This window comes from Anser brachyrhynchus, assembly GCF_964034855.1.
Source record: "Anser brachyrhynchus genome assembly, chromosome: Z".
Classification (NCBI taxonomy): domain Eukaryota; kingdom Metazoa; phylum Chordata; class Aves; order Anseriformes; family Anatidae; genus Anser; species Anser brachyrhynchus.
Window position 1 is genome coordinate 7448933 of NC_137697.1, and position 12225 is coordinate 7461157.

The 12225-nt window shown below is 42.3% G+C and overlaps 1 protein-coding gene across 3 annotated transcripts in view; it reads right to left on the bottom strand.

Annotated features, from left to right (window-relative positions):
* NPR3 (natriuretic peptide receptor 3) overlaps window positions 1-12225 on the bottom strand; it is a 48577-nt gene that overhangs the window by 18606 nt on the left and 17746 nt on the right. The window lies entirely within an intron of this gene.

Here is a 12225-nt window from a genome sequence, read left to right on the forward strand (position 1 = left end):
CTCATCCCACATCCCCGAGAATGTCCCCCTCCCTCTGTACAGAGGTCTTAGCACCTCGCAGGATTGGGAAGCACGTTCTGCCATGATTGTTTTGGAGAGCACAACTAGTGGATTTGCTTGTTTAATGATTACCACTTCCATTTCTGGCCCCTGTTCAGCTGAGCATCTCTCTGCTAGCAAATGAGCAAAGCAGGAAACTGCTTACCCTCTACAGTAATGTGTTCTCTGGAACTGCCAGCAGAAGTTTCCTATCCTTTGTTTTTTTTTCAGTAAGCGACATGAACTGAATGAAATGTTGCTTTCTAACCCTAATATAAAGTGATAGCGCTGCAAACCAGCTCTGTCTCCCACAAGTCAACAGAAGCAATATGCAGCTTCTGGTCTGCATCACTGTGAGTAACAACAGTTAAAAGCAGAGTGCTGCAGGAATATTTGAGGTTTGTACACAGGAGCCTGCCGTGCTTCGGTTATGAAGAAATGAATTATTATTAGCCAACACACATGGCTTGAGCAGCACAGGTATGCTTGTTTTGTAAGCAGCAACTCACATCTCAGTCAATGCATCCTGGCTCGGTGAACAGTAATTCAGAATGAATTATCTTTTCAGCTGGAAGAATTATGTTCCCATTCACTCACAGCTTCACTACAACGGAAAAGTTCCTGATTTACTAGAACTAGCAAAGGCATAACACAGATTACACAACATTATGGGGTCTCTTATTGCCATTTCCAATGAACAGCACATTTTTGTAAATATTCTCCTGGACAGAAACGTTATTTAGCTTCTCCTCCATTACAGTGTACCTAAAGAATTAAAAATGTTGGTAAATAAAGTGCTGTTCAAACTCTCACAGCTTTAGTTGGACGTTACAAAAAGTTGAAAGATAAAAACATGTAGACAGTTAAGTAAATAACCACTCCACCGATAAAAAGTATTACATAGCTGATTGGCTGAGCTGAACTAACCAACTCCTGGTAATGCAATTACATGCAAGACATTCCTTCACTCTTAAACCAGTTGCCAACAGTAAGGAGAATTTCAGAATTATTTACTGATAATACAAAAGTTTACATTTCTCTGACATTTAAAATTGGACTTTTAGATAAGTCCAAACTATGTTTCACTAAGAAAATGCACCGCAAGTACAGGGGAAAAAACGACAGAAGGCACAGAGCAGCTCAGCTCAGCCTTACAGCCAAGGACCAAAAGGCAGCTGCAGTTATTTTGACCTAAAGAGAATGGACGAAAGAAAAGGTGTAAGTCTGGCTTTTGGTGGAATATCAAGAGCTGATGGACAGAGTGCACACAAGGACAGGCTTTGCCAGCATGGGGCTTAATTTTTCAGGATTAAAAAACAAAAAACACAAAGCTCGACAACTGCTTTATGTGGCAGCGTTAGAGTCCAAGTAGACAGTGGATGATCAAACATGTCCTTTCTGGATGTGACACTCATTCTCTTCAGAGAGAAATGAGTCTCTCTAGCTGCCTTACCTCCCTGCTGGCTGATTTACAGACTGTGGCTGGCATCAGTTGCAAGGAAAGCTATTTGTCACTTCCTTCGTCCATGGCGAAGACCTCTCAGTGTAACAGAGAAACCTTCAAATCCATTTTGTCAGCTAACTTGCTCGATCCGAAATTCACCCATACAATCGGCCTGGAAACAAACCTTCTTGCAGAGGCTGTGGACTTGCCAGATGAGCCCTGGCAAAACTCACTTGGCGGTCTGGGAGGTTATCACTGCAGCCACCTATCTTACCTCTTGGCCACAAGCCCTGACATTACAGAGGAAAAGCTACACTGGAAAATCATCACAAGATGATTGTGCCACCTCTCAATTCCTCCTGCACAAAACCCCATCATTTTATCTTACGTTGTCAAGGAATGTGAAACTGGTAATCTATGCCATTTATTTTCCTAAAAGAATGCAAGTTACTAATTAGAGCTGGAAAGCACTCCCCAGCCAAGCTTCATGTTGGACACTGGCTACTTTTCACATTATTCCAGTGACATTTTCAAGCGCAAGTTCTTGAAACGAGATACAGAATACCACGAAGGGCATAAAATTTTGTTCCCTATCATCTTTTTTGATCATTTAGAAGTTGTCATGGTTCTACAAAGAGAACGGGCTCTAACCTAGAAGGGATACAACATTTGAGATGGGAGAAATCTTACAAAGCTAAATAACAGCTCCAGATACTTTTTAAGGGCTTGCTGTTTCTTTGTTCTATTTGTTCAGATCTCACTCAGGTTCATTTTGCAGCCCTGTTGCCTTTGACTAAAATTGCCTCCAACAGATACTCTGAATAAAGACTGCAAAGTCTGTGCCAGATTGTCATCTGATACCACTCCTGACTTACTGGAACAGTGTCCCAAGTACTGCATAGTCCCAGGATTGTCCATTCTGGACAATAACTGAAATTTCTGACCATGTGTACCTTGTTGTTAAGAAGGCTTTTCTTTATTATTCTCTTTTCTCTCTCTCTCTCTCTCTTTTTCTTTTTTTTTTTTTTTCAAACATAGCTTCTGTTCTACATTTATTCTAAATCTTGGCTACCAGAAATGATGAAACGGACTGACACTGAATTTTCCTCAACATGATTTTTATACTTTTTGGCCTGTATTTATTTGGTTTGTAGAATATCTGACAGTAACAGAACCATAGAGTGGCTGGGGTTGGAAGAGACCTTAAAGACCACCTAATTCCAGCCCCCTGCCATGGGCAGGGACACCTCCCACCAGCCCAGGTTGCCCAAAGCCCCATCCAGCCTGGCCTTGAGCACTGCCAGGGATGGGGCATCCACAGCTTCTCTGGGCAGCCTGTGCCAGGGCCTCACCACCCTTGGAGTGAATTTCTTCCTTGTTTCTAATCTAAATCTACCCTTTTTTAGTTTAAAACTAAACTGACTCCTTGTCCTATCACTCCACTTCCTGACAAAGAGACAAGAACAAATACTTACAAAAAACAACCAAACAAAAAACCACTACCCAAACCTTCCTTCTCCTTCCCTGCAAGAAATATACAACCACGAGCAAAAGGGTTATAAAGGGCTAGAAGTAATGTACATTCCATGAATGTGTCAAATAAGGACCAGAATAATTGGGATGACACCTTTACAGGTTGCTTGAAGGCCTCCATGGTAACTAATAATGCGTGGTTCAACATTAGACAGGTCTCAGGACAAAACTACTCCGATTATAAAAGATAGTGAAGACCTACTTAATCTTGTAGGTAACTAACAGTTCTCTTAGTTGAGCTCTAATAAAAAGTAGATTTTTTTTTACAGTGGTATTTTTCATTTTGGCTTATGCTGTTTTTCTAATTAGAGCTGAGATCCAAACGCCACAATTATAATTTGCACATCAGATCTGTTACCATGTTGCTGGCTGTGACCTCTCCTGCACAGCAGAGCCACCCCACCACTGTGGGTCCTTAAGCAATGAAAGTGGCAGTAAAGAAGTTGCCAGGTTTGCTGAGCTTCTTTGGAGGCTGCAGTACAAATATGTGCAAGGCCCCATCAAGATATATTCCCAATTACTTACAAGCCCCATTCAAGGTACAATATGAGAACTACATAACTGGATAAGTATACAACTGCCTCTTATTTTTCTACCTTTCTACTCTAATTAACCATCTTCCATCAGAAAAAGGAACTCTCCGTGGAAATCACATGAATAAATTTTACACATTTCAAAGTTATGGTTCCCCAAGCAGCTATAGTGTGACCACACTTTTCATATATACCAAGGTGTTAACAGCATACACAGCAATGCAAAATACTACCGACGTGGAAGACAGCCAAGCTACAGCTATGCAGGACCCATAATTTTCCATATCCTGCCCACTGACTGTTAAGTAAGGTTATTCTCTTCCATCTGGAGCTGCCCAGCTCTGAATCACAGCAATTACAGCAATTCATACCACTTCAGTGCAAGGTGAGGAGGATCGTCATTACTTTCTCTCTACTGCAAAAGCAAACAGCTAATGTTCCCCCAAATGGGTGCCTGAATCTACTTCCCAGTACACCCGCAGGGCCTTTCAAGTTGTCAAACCACAGTCCCAGGCAGAAGCAGTGAAGACTCTGGTGGAATTGTATGAGGTGTATCCAGACTTTTTGCAAAAACTTCACCAATTTACATATTTGATGTGGATTTAAGAGTTTGTGCTAAAGCTCTGGTGTGCTAATGCATGCAGAGTCCACTGATAGAATAGAACACAGAATCATAGAGTCATTTAGGTTGGAAAAGACATCTAAGATCATCAAGTCCAACTGTTAACTCATATTTCACTCTCTTTCAGGTTTGTCCACGGAGATGCAACTTTAACCAATCAGGTTTGGAAGTCTGGTGCTATAATCACCTGAAGCTCATCTAACCTCAGGACTATGAATACTACAAGTGAACACTCATGAGGTTTAGCAATGCTGTGTTATGCTACAAAACTACAGTATGACAGTAAAAATATGGCAACAAAGTTCAAATAAAGAAACTATATTTCCAGTATATATACACCATGATGCATTTCAAACAAATCTCATGCCAAGTTGATTCATATGCTTCACATGACTATGAACTTCTGTGGCACAGCAACACATTATATTTTCAGTAGATTTTCTCCTACCATCTCATTTTGTTTTCACATGTCCCAGTAGTCTTCTTCTAAGCAGTTGTAACTTAACTCTCAGTTCTCTCTTTTTAATCCTTCTTTAACAAGGCAATTATAATTACTGTTCTTTCTTTATTAGCTTTTCCAAGAATCCCTCATGCTGTCAACTTTTTAACATCCATTTCTGGATGCGTACCTTTGGTTTCCTCTGTTGAATGACTCACTATCCAGCAACACACTTTTCAAGTAATTTTGGAACAAGGACTTCTATCTTTTATACCATTTGCTGATGTCATATGCTTTCTTTCAAACATTGTTGCTGCTGTTGTCACTGTTACAAGTACTCCTTTATGTCTGTGGGATGCCCAGTGGGCCCTCAGCAGTTCCTTGATGAGTTGCTATACTCTTGCTCTGAGCTGCACAAGCCCAGAATAAGGTGTTCATGATCTCCATACAGTAGGTAATAGGAAGATAAAATTGATGTGGTCTTAAGAACTATTTTTTTTAAATAAAAAGGTTAAAATATGATTGTTGCAGTCATTTCTGATAAACTTTTGGTTTGATTAAACTCACCAAGAAACTCTGGATGAAACTGAGATGTAGACTGAGAATTTGAAGACGACAGAAAAGTATCTGTAAGTATCTGAGCATTATCAGCAAATATGGCAAATGCATTTGAAACCAGCAACGCTCTGCCCAGTGTCAGCTTTGCAGTAGTCCTGCCACCAGATAGCATACTGCGTGTTACCACCATACCATAATTGCATGGCAGATGTGATTTCTGCATCTGTGAAGCAGAAACTAAAAGAGTTCTAAATCCTGTCTATGGATAACCACTACTCCCATGCATCTGGATTGGGATTTCAAGGACTCCTAAGTACATAACAAATGCAAAGCCACAGGATTCACTCACAGCCAGCTGTTGTAAACGGCATGTCTTGGTACCTACAGATGCATGACCTGACCTGTTCCCACTGAGACCGTATCACTGTGAAACCAGTCCAGCAACTGGAAGGGAGGAGAAAGCTGTAAAACAGTTAATTAAAGCTGTATGTTTAAATAGCTACATCCTAAAAATACAGCCTGTTCTCATGGGCAGCCAGACCAGTTCCCTACTGGAACTGGACCTTAGTGGTTCAAAGAAACAGGAAGAGAAAGAGAAAAATAACAGAAATAACATGCCTCCTCCAGAGAAGGCCATTTCCTCAATACTTAATTCACAACTGAAAAGAATATATGGCGTTACGCCAAACTCTGGGCAATGCAGATGCAACCAAGGACAGCCTCTCAATGTATTCACTGATCCCAACTCTGTGAAAATACATAAATACATAAGCTGGCACCTGCTCAAGAACACGTTAGACCAGAGCTCAGGACTTGGTTTTCCAAATGACAAATAGCCATCCCAAGCCTCATTTGTTATCTGTGGCTGGATCCCACATCACTTCTTAGAAAAAGGGGTTGAGCATTCCTAAATATACGGAGACATCACATAATAATAAATCATTGTGCATATTCTATAGAGATTTATTCAAATGCTGTTGCACTTCTCAATGAAGCATCAATTTAATCTTTCACAAGGAGACAGTGTACATGTGGAAACCCATACAAGGCTTGTGATATAGGGGAGCATGTGATTTTATTATAGAATTCTGCAAAGTGAGGCTTATGCTCTGTTTTAAAATTGAAGGTTAAAAATACAGCTGTGACAAATTATTAGCACTGCAGCTGAATGAGACATCTCTTCCTTTTAACCTTAAGAAGGCTTTTTCCAACAAGGCTGCCTGCTCTTCTCCATCTCCTCGCTGGTAGTTACTGGTACAACAGTGATACTGAGTGCGGTGGCAATGGAGACGTGAGCCTCCATCTGAGGCCCTGCACATGACATGGCATGGGCCCTGCAAACTACAGGAGTTTGAGGTCAAAGTGTAAGTCAAGAGAGAAGGTGTATAGGTGGAAAAACAGGGAGGTGATTACGCCTGAGAGATAGCAGCAGTCACGGCACATCTGCTGCCCACCTCCACCATGAAAGAGACTGCAAGCACCTGAAGGACAAGATATTCAGAAAGCTTCTGCTTCTGAATCATGCTTCTGCTCATGCCTGTATCACCTGCATCTTTGCTCAGCCTCTGGAGAAAGGGGAAGAAACCTCTTCTAGGGCCCAGTTCCTCCCCACCCAAATCACTAGCTGGGGCTGGCTTGCTGTGCCACAGATTTTCATCCCTGGCAGCTGTCTGCAACAGTCGTGTAAAGGAGAGAAGCAAGCAGGACATGCTGCAGGCTGTCAAGTGTAGGAGATCCTCTGCAATGGGGCTTACCAGCGATGCTTTGCTCTACAGGAGCACATGCAGCTCCCCAGAAGATGGCAGCAAGGGGAGGTGCACAGTCAGGAGACCAAACAGGGCTCCTCTCCTGGAAGTGCCTTCTGCATGATTTGGACACAAAGACATCCTGCCGAGGCTAAGCCATTCTCTTTCAGGATAAGGTCATGCATTTATTTGTCTGCTTACACTGTTCAGCCATGCAGCTGACCCAACTGATACCCAAGCTGATGTGCACCCCCGGCATTATCACCCTTGTTCCACCCAGACAAGAGGACGCCTACTCCAACAGGACTGAAATAATGCCTGCAACAAATACAGTGACAAACTCCCACCCACTTCAAAGCCAGATGCAGAGCAGAAGCTAGCCCTTTGTTCAATAAAAAGATCTGCTGAAATAAAAAAAATAATGAAAACAAAAAGAAATTAACAACCAGTGTCTGGGATTTACTTAAAAAAGCTGCTAATTTCACGGAGTTCAGGGATTTTGTCAGTGAAGGTTATTTTCTTGCTAGGGAAAGAAAACAAACCACAAAACCATCTCTGCTGGTCTTGTACCTCCTCCCCATTCTTCATGCTCTCTTCCTTGTTTTTTTTTAATACCCCATTCTTGAAAAACTGGTAGATTTACTCACTGTCATCCAGCCAGGGCAGCCACAAGCTGCTCTTTTGTTTCAGCCATGAACTGAAGGAGAGACCTATTCAGTGCTAGACTGCAGGGGAGCCGCGCTGTAAAACAGTGGCTTGGACACGACGCAGCACAGCTGATGAGCAAGTGCATGGAGGAGCCCCACCACCACGCTGCTTGTGAGAGCTGCCTGTTGTTTGCTTATTTATTGCTTGCAACCCTCTTGTATGATTATCTAGGAAACGGCTCTAAACCCCTAGTGCCTGCTGCCAACAGGCAGCTTTCCAAACATAACCAAAACCCGCTCCTTCCATTAAACAGATACGGGAGTCTCCACCTTAGCAGATTAGAGACTCACCCACAATCAGCTCATGTAAAGGGGCTCTCACAGTTGCTGATTTGCACCAACTTTGGACCAGACCCCACCGTCTGACATCTGACTCCCCACAGACCTCCAACAGCATGGCCAAAGCACAGGGAAGTGAGGGGGAACTGCCCTGGTCCAGGCAAGGGGAACATCTCTGGAGCAAGATTTCCCCCCTGCAAGCCTGTACGGGCTGTATTCCTGGCTCTATCAAACACGCTCACTGGTTTCTTCAGCAAGTTGGAACCAAGCACTTTAATCCTCTGTGTTTTGGCTTCTGTATTGTGTTTTAATGCTGGTCTCAAAGGAGTGCAATTGCCACAGCTAAGCAGCAGCGCTGCTTTGTACCAGAATTGAACTACCTAGAGAATAAATATGTGGGGGAATTTTTCCTTTGCATGTACTTTACAAACAAAATATTCACATATTTAATTTAGCTTGAAGGACTCCAAGCCACCGATCAAGGCAACAGGCAGAATGAGAGCATGTATTAATGTGTTCCTTGAACCTCACCATATTCATAACTCTCTACGTAAATAACTAGTACGAAGGATCTCTAGCACAAAGAATTGTATTACCTCTGCTTAACTACTGAAGGGACCTTTACTATAAAAGGTATCGCTGGCAATTAAAAATAAACATCAGACATTTTTAGGATTTCCTGCCTTCTAACAAACTACTTAGTCATTCATGTGATGAGTTACAAAACTATTTTCAGAAGTTGTACTTCTAGTCACAGAGGCAAAACAAGAGAGATATTAAGTTATTCTTTTCATCTGAACACACAGAAATTAAAACGTGCTTGTTTTAAACAGACTTTAAGGCCCCCATTGGCAGTCTGATGATAACCTGTTCTATAGTTGGAATGAATGCTTACGTTTTAAGTTAGCATTTTATGCAACAGTTGGGACATTTTAATTGCAGATGAACATCTAGTAACCAAAAAACCACACTGGTACTTTCATTAGATATAAAGTTTTAAATGTCAGCAAGTAAGCTTGTTTTTCAAGTAGGAACGTATTTCAGTTTTCAGGATGACAGAGTCACTTATCCAAAAAAATCAGTTCCACTTGCTAAAATAAGCTAACTGGTTTAAATTTATGCAGGGCTAGGACAAACAGGAAGGGCATTTTCTGTTAAATGTTTATCTTTGTGCAATTGTTTTGGGTTCTGGATTTCTAACTTTATCACCAAACCACAAAAAAATCATGGAAATATTTTATTTTGTATGCAACAAACTCCCAAGATCACATCAGTTCTCATGCAAAACTAAGGCAAAAATCACTAAATCACTGTTGTGAAAACTCGCATGTTCAAACTGAATTTACCTGTGCTATGTTTTAGCTTGTGAATAGGTACTATAAAGGTGGGCTGGTGAAACCTTTGACAGAATAAAAAGCATCACAGGGTTATCATAAGCATTTGCTCACAGAGCTATGGAAGGACAATGGCATTTCTGCTTTGCAGCAGGTTAGTAAACGCTATCCAGCACAGCATTTGCTTTAAAAACAGTCTTAAGGGCTGGATAAACACGGACCATTTAGGCACAGCCAAAAGTAGTGCTTAGTTCAAAAGTACCCTTGGAGCTGGGATTAGGCATCTAAGCTCCTTATTCAGTACTGGGCAAAAACTAGGTACACAGGAACAGGATTCATAAGCACCAGCACAGCGTCTTACCCCTGACAGCAGATAATGTGGAGGAGAATGGATGGACATGACCCTGTTACTCTCGCCCAGGCAGGTAACGAGCTCCCTGCTATATGCAGATACGGTCAAGTTTTTACCCAAAAAACAAACAAACAAACAAAAAAAAACAACCCACAGGCAGCCAGACCTTTCAAATCCCCTGCCCCTTTCATCTAAAAGCTCTGGGGCTACAACTGCAGTGCTAGCATGAGAGTAATTCATGATCGAAGCCTTCCTTTGCGGTAGCCTGATCTCCTCCCTTCCCCAGCCTGGCCTGCAGAGCATCCCGGGGCGTGAGTTCCCAGGAGCTGAAAGCCAGGAGCCGGCTGACCTGTGAGTACCTGGGGTACCCCTGTGTGAGAAGTAAATCATTTGCCAGAAGAGCTCACCTGAGGCTGAGGTTGCCATGACAAATGATCCTTTTGTTTAATACTAGGGTAACTGGGCATACTGACTTGTAAACCTTAATGGCACGGAACTAATGCAAACCCTCAGGCAGCTATTAATCACGTTTCCATTCCAAATATTTTAAAAATAGATGACTTGTTTTTGTTATTTTCTTTCAGATACCGGATATCTGATGAAAAGTGTTCAGCTGGCTGATTAACCATCCCTTCACCGGCCTATCTGCGAGCAATCCACTATCACAGGAAAGGAGAGGTACAGCATCTGTCCCCAAAGACACGTACGTGTACCTGTCAGCAGGCAGTAATGTTCCTGCTATGCACCTGGAACATGTCCTACCACCCACCACCAGCAGCACGGTAGTTAAAGTTTGAATATTTGAAGATTTATAGCCCTTCCAAAAGACTTAGAACTCTCTTTTAGCTTCTTGTTTCCCTATTAATTGCCCAATCCCTGCGATACTGCTAGATTTGGCTGTCTAAAGGTATCCTGTGGTCTGCAGTCTGGTGGGCTAACTGGAAGCATTGTGAAAACATGTCCCACCAAATGTAAATGTCCTCCTGCCTACTGAATGTCGCCTTGTTCCCAAAGCCTGAGTGAAGGCTACCCGGAGCTCCTCACCTACCCTCCTCCCATTGTCCTGCGCCCCTTTCTCATGCCCCTCTTATTCATCTGCTCTGGGACATAGACAGTCCTTGTCTTTTCATTCTGCCTTGATATATTAGTTCTTCTTGGAATGGACTAAACCTTTTGATTTTGTCTTGGGCTTCTCTTACTGACAAAAAAAAAAAATCTGCTAGAGAGGAGGAAAGCTGGGAGTATCCTTCAGTGGATTCCTATGGCTCCTTCTACGCACAGGAACACCGCTGCCTTTATTCACACAGCCCATCCTCACAGGCTGACTATATTAACCCCTCCACATTAGAGTAATTGCTAAATATCCACTGGAAAAAAAAAAAAAATCTGAGCTGGCAGAGCTGTATGCTGAACTTCTTTTATACACAGGCAGAGCATATCTGAGCTCCACTGCCTGCCTGTCTGCAAGTGGGTGACTCCACTCACACACGGGGGCTGGCACGTCCTCCTCTCTGGTGAAAAGATGTGCAGCTCTGCAGAGTGGGTCTTAGTGCTGCCTTCCAGCTCTATAAGCTCCCCGTACTCAGCCACAAGTCTGCCAGTGTAGCAAACCTGTGGTATTACAGACTCCCACCTACGAGAATCTTTTGGGAACGTTGTTACCTGAATGTCACAAAGTCAGACCTCCCCTGCTGTCATTCGGGGTAGCTTTCACAACATCAATAGCTTAAATGAGTACAAGAAATCTTTCCTGAACGACCTTAGTGTGGGATCTGCCTCTGGGGAGGCAGCATCTCTTTTGTCCCATAGCCCTTAAACCAGGAACACACAACTCTGGCATTGAAGAATTGCCTTTTTCTTAAGGTCCCTAAAGAATACGAAGCACTGAAATCTTAACCCCGCATATTTTACTGTAGCTTGAGGCTAGCAATGCAGGTAGCTCCTATAAGAAAACAGCAACCAGCTGTGCATCCAGGACCCTGCTTTTGTCCTGTTGCTTGCTACCAACAGCATCCTGACACAGGACAGGCACGCTCAAACCTCCACTTTATGCTCGACTTATGTCAGATTTTTCTTCTACATTTAAAAAGGAAGCTTTCAACTGAATATTATTTTCACAAGCTACTCAGGGAACGGGACTGGTAGAAGAAGATACCAACTAAAAAAAACCAAAAAACAAAGAGTTAGCAGAGGTCTTTCACTTTTTAAGTGTTATTTTGCACAAAATGCAAAATGCACAGTCTTCTGCTTTCATTCAAACAGAGCCAAACCTGAGGACCATTTAATATCAGTAACAAAATTCCTATGAACTTAAATAAAAACAAGACCTCGATGGGACATACTAGCTTTTGGATCTTTGGCAATGCAAATAGCATGCAGAGGCCTCAAACAAAAACAGTTTATAAAAACTTTGCTGGAAGACACTGATTCTGTGATTTTTCACACTTTAATGTTGGAAAATAAGGTGTATTTCTAGCAAGTACTTCAAAGGAAGAGTGCCTTGCCCATAAATGTCTGCGTCTGTTCAGTAAAGTGGAATGTGAATGTCTGTGAAACCAAAGTGAAAACATGGGGCTATGGAAAATATACAACATCGTATATGAAGATCAATTCTAAACTTTTACATTCCCAAAGAGTTCA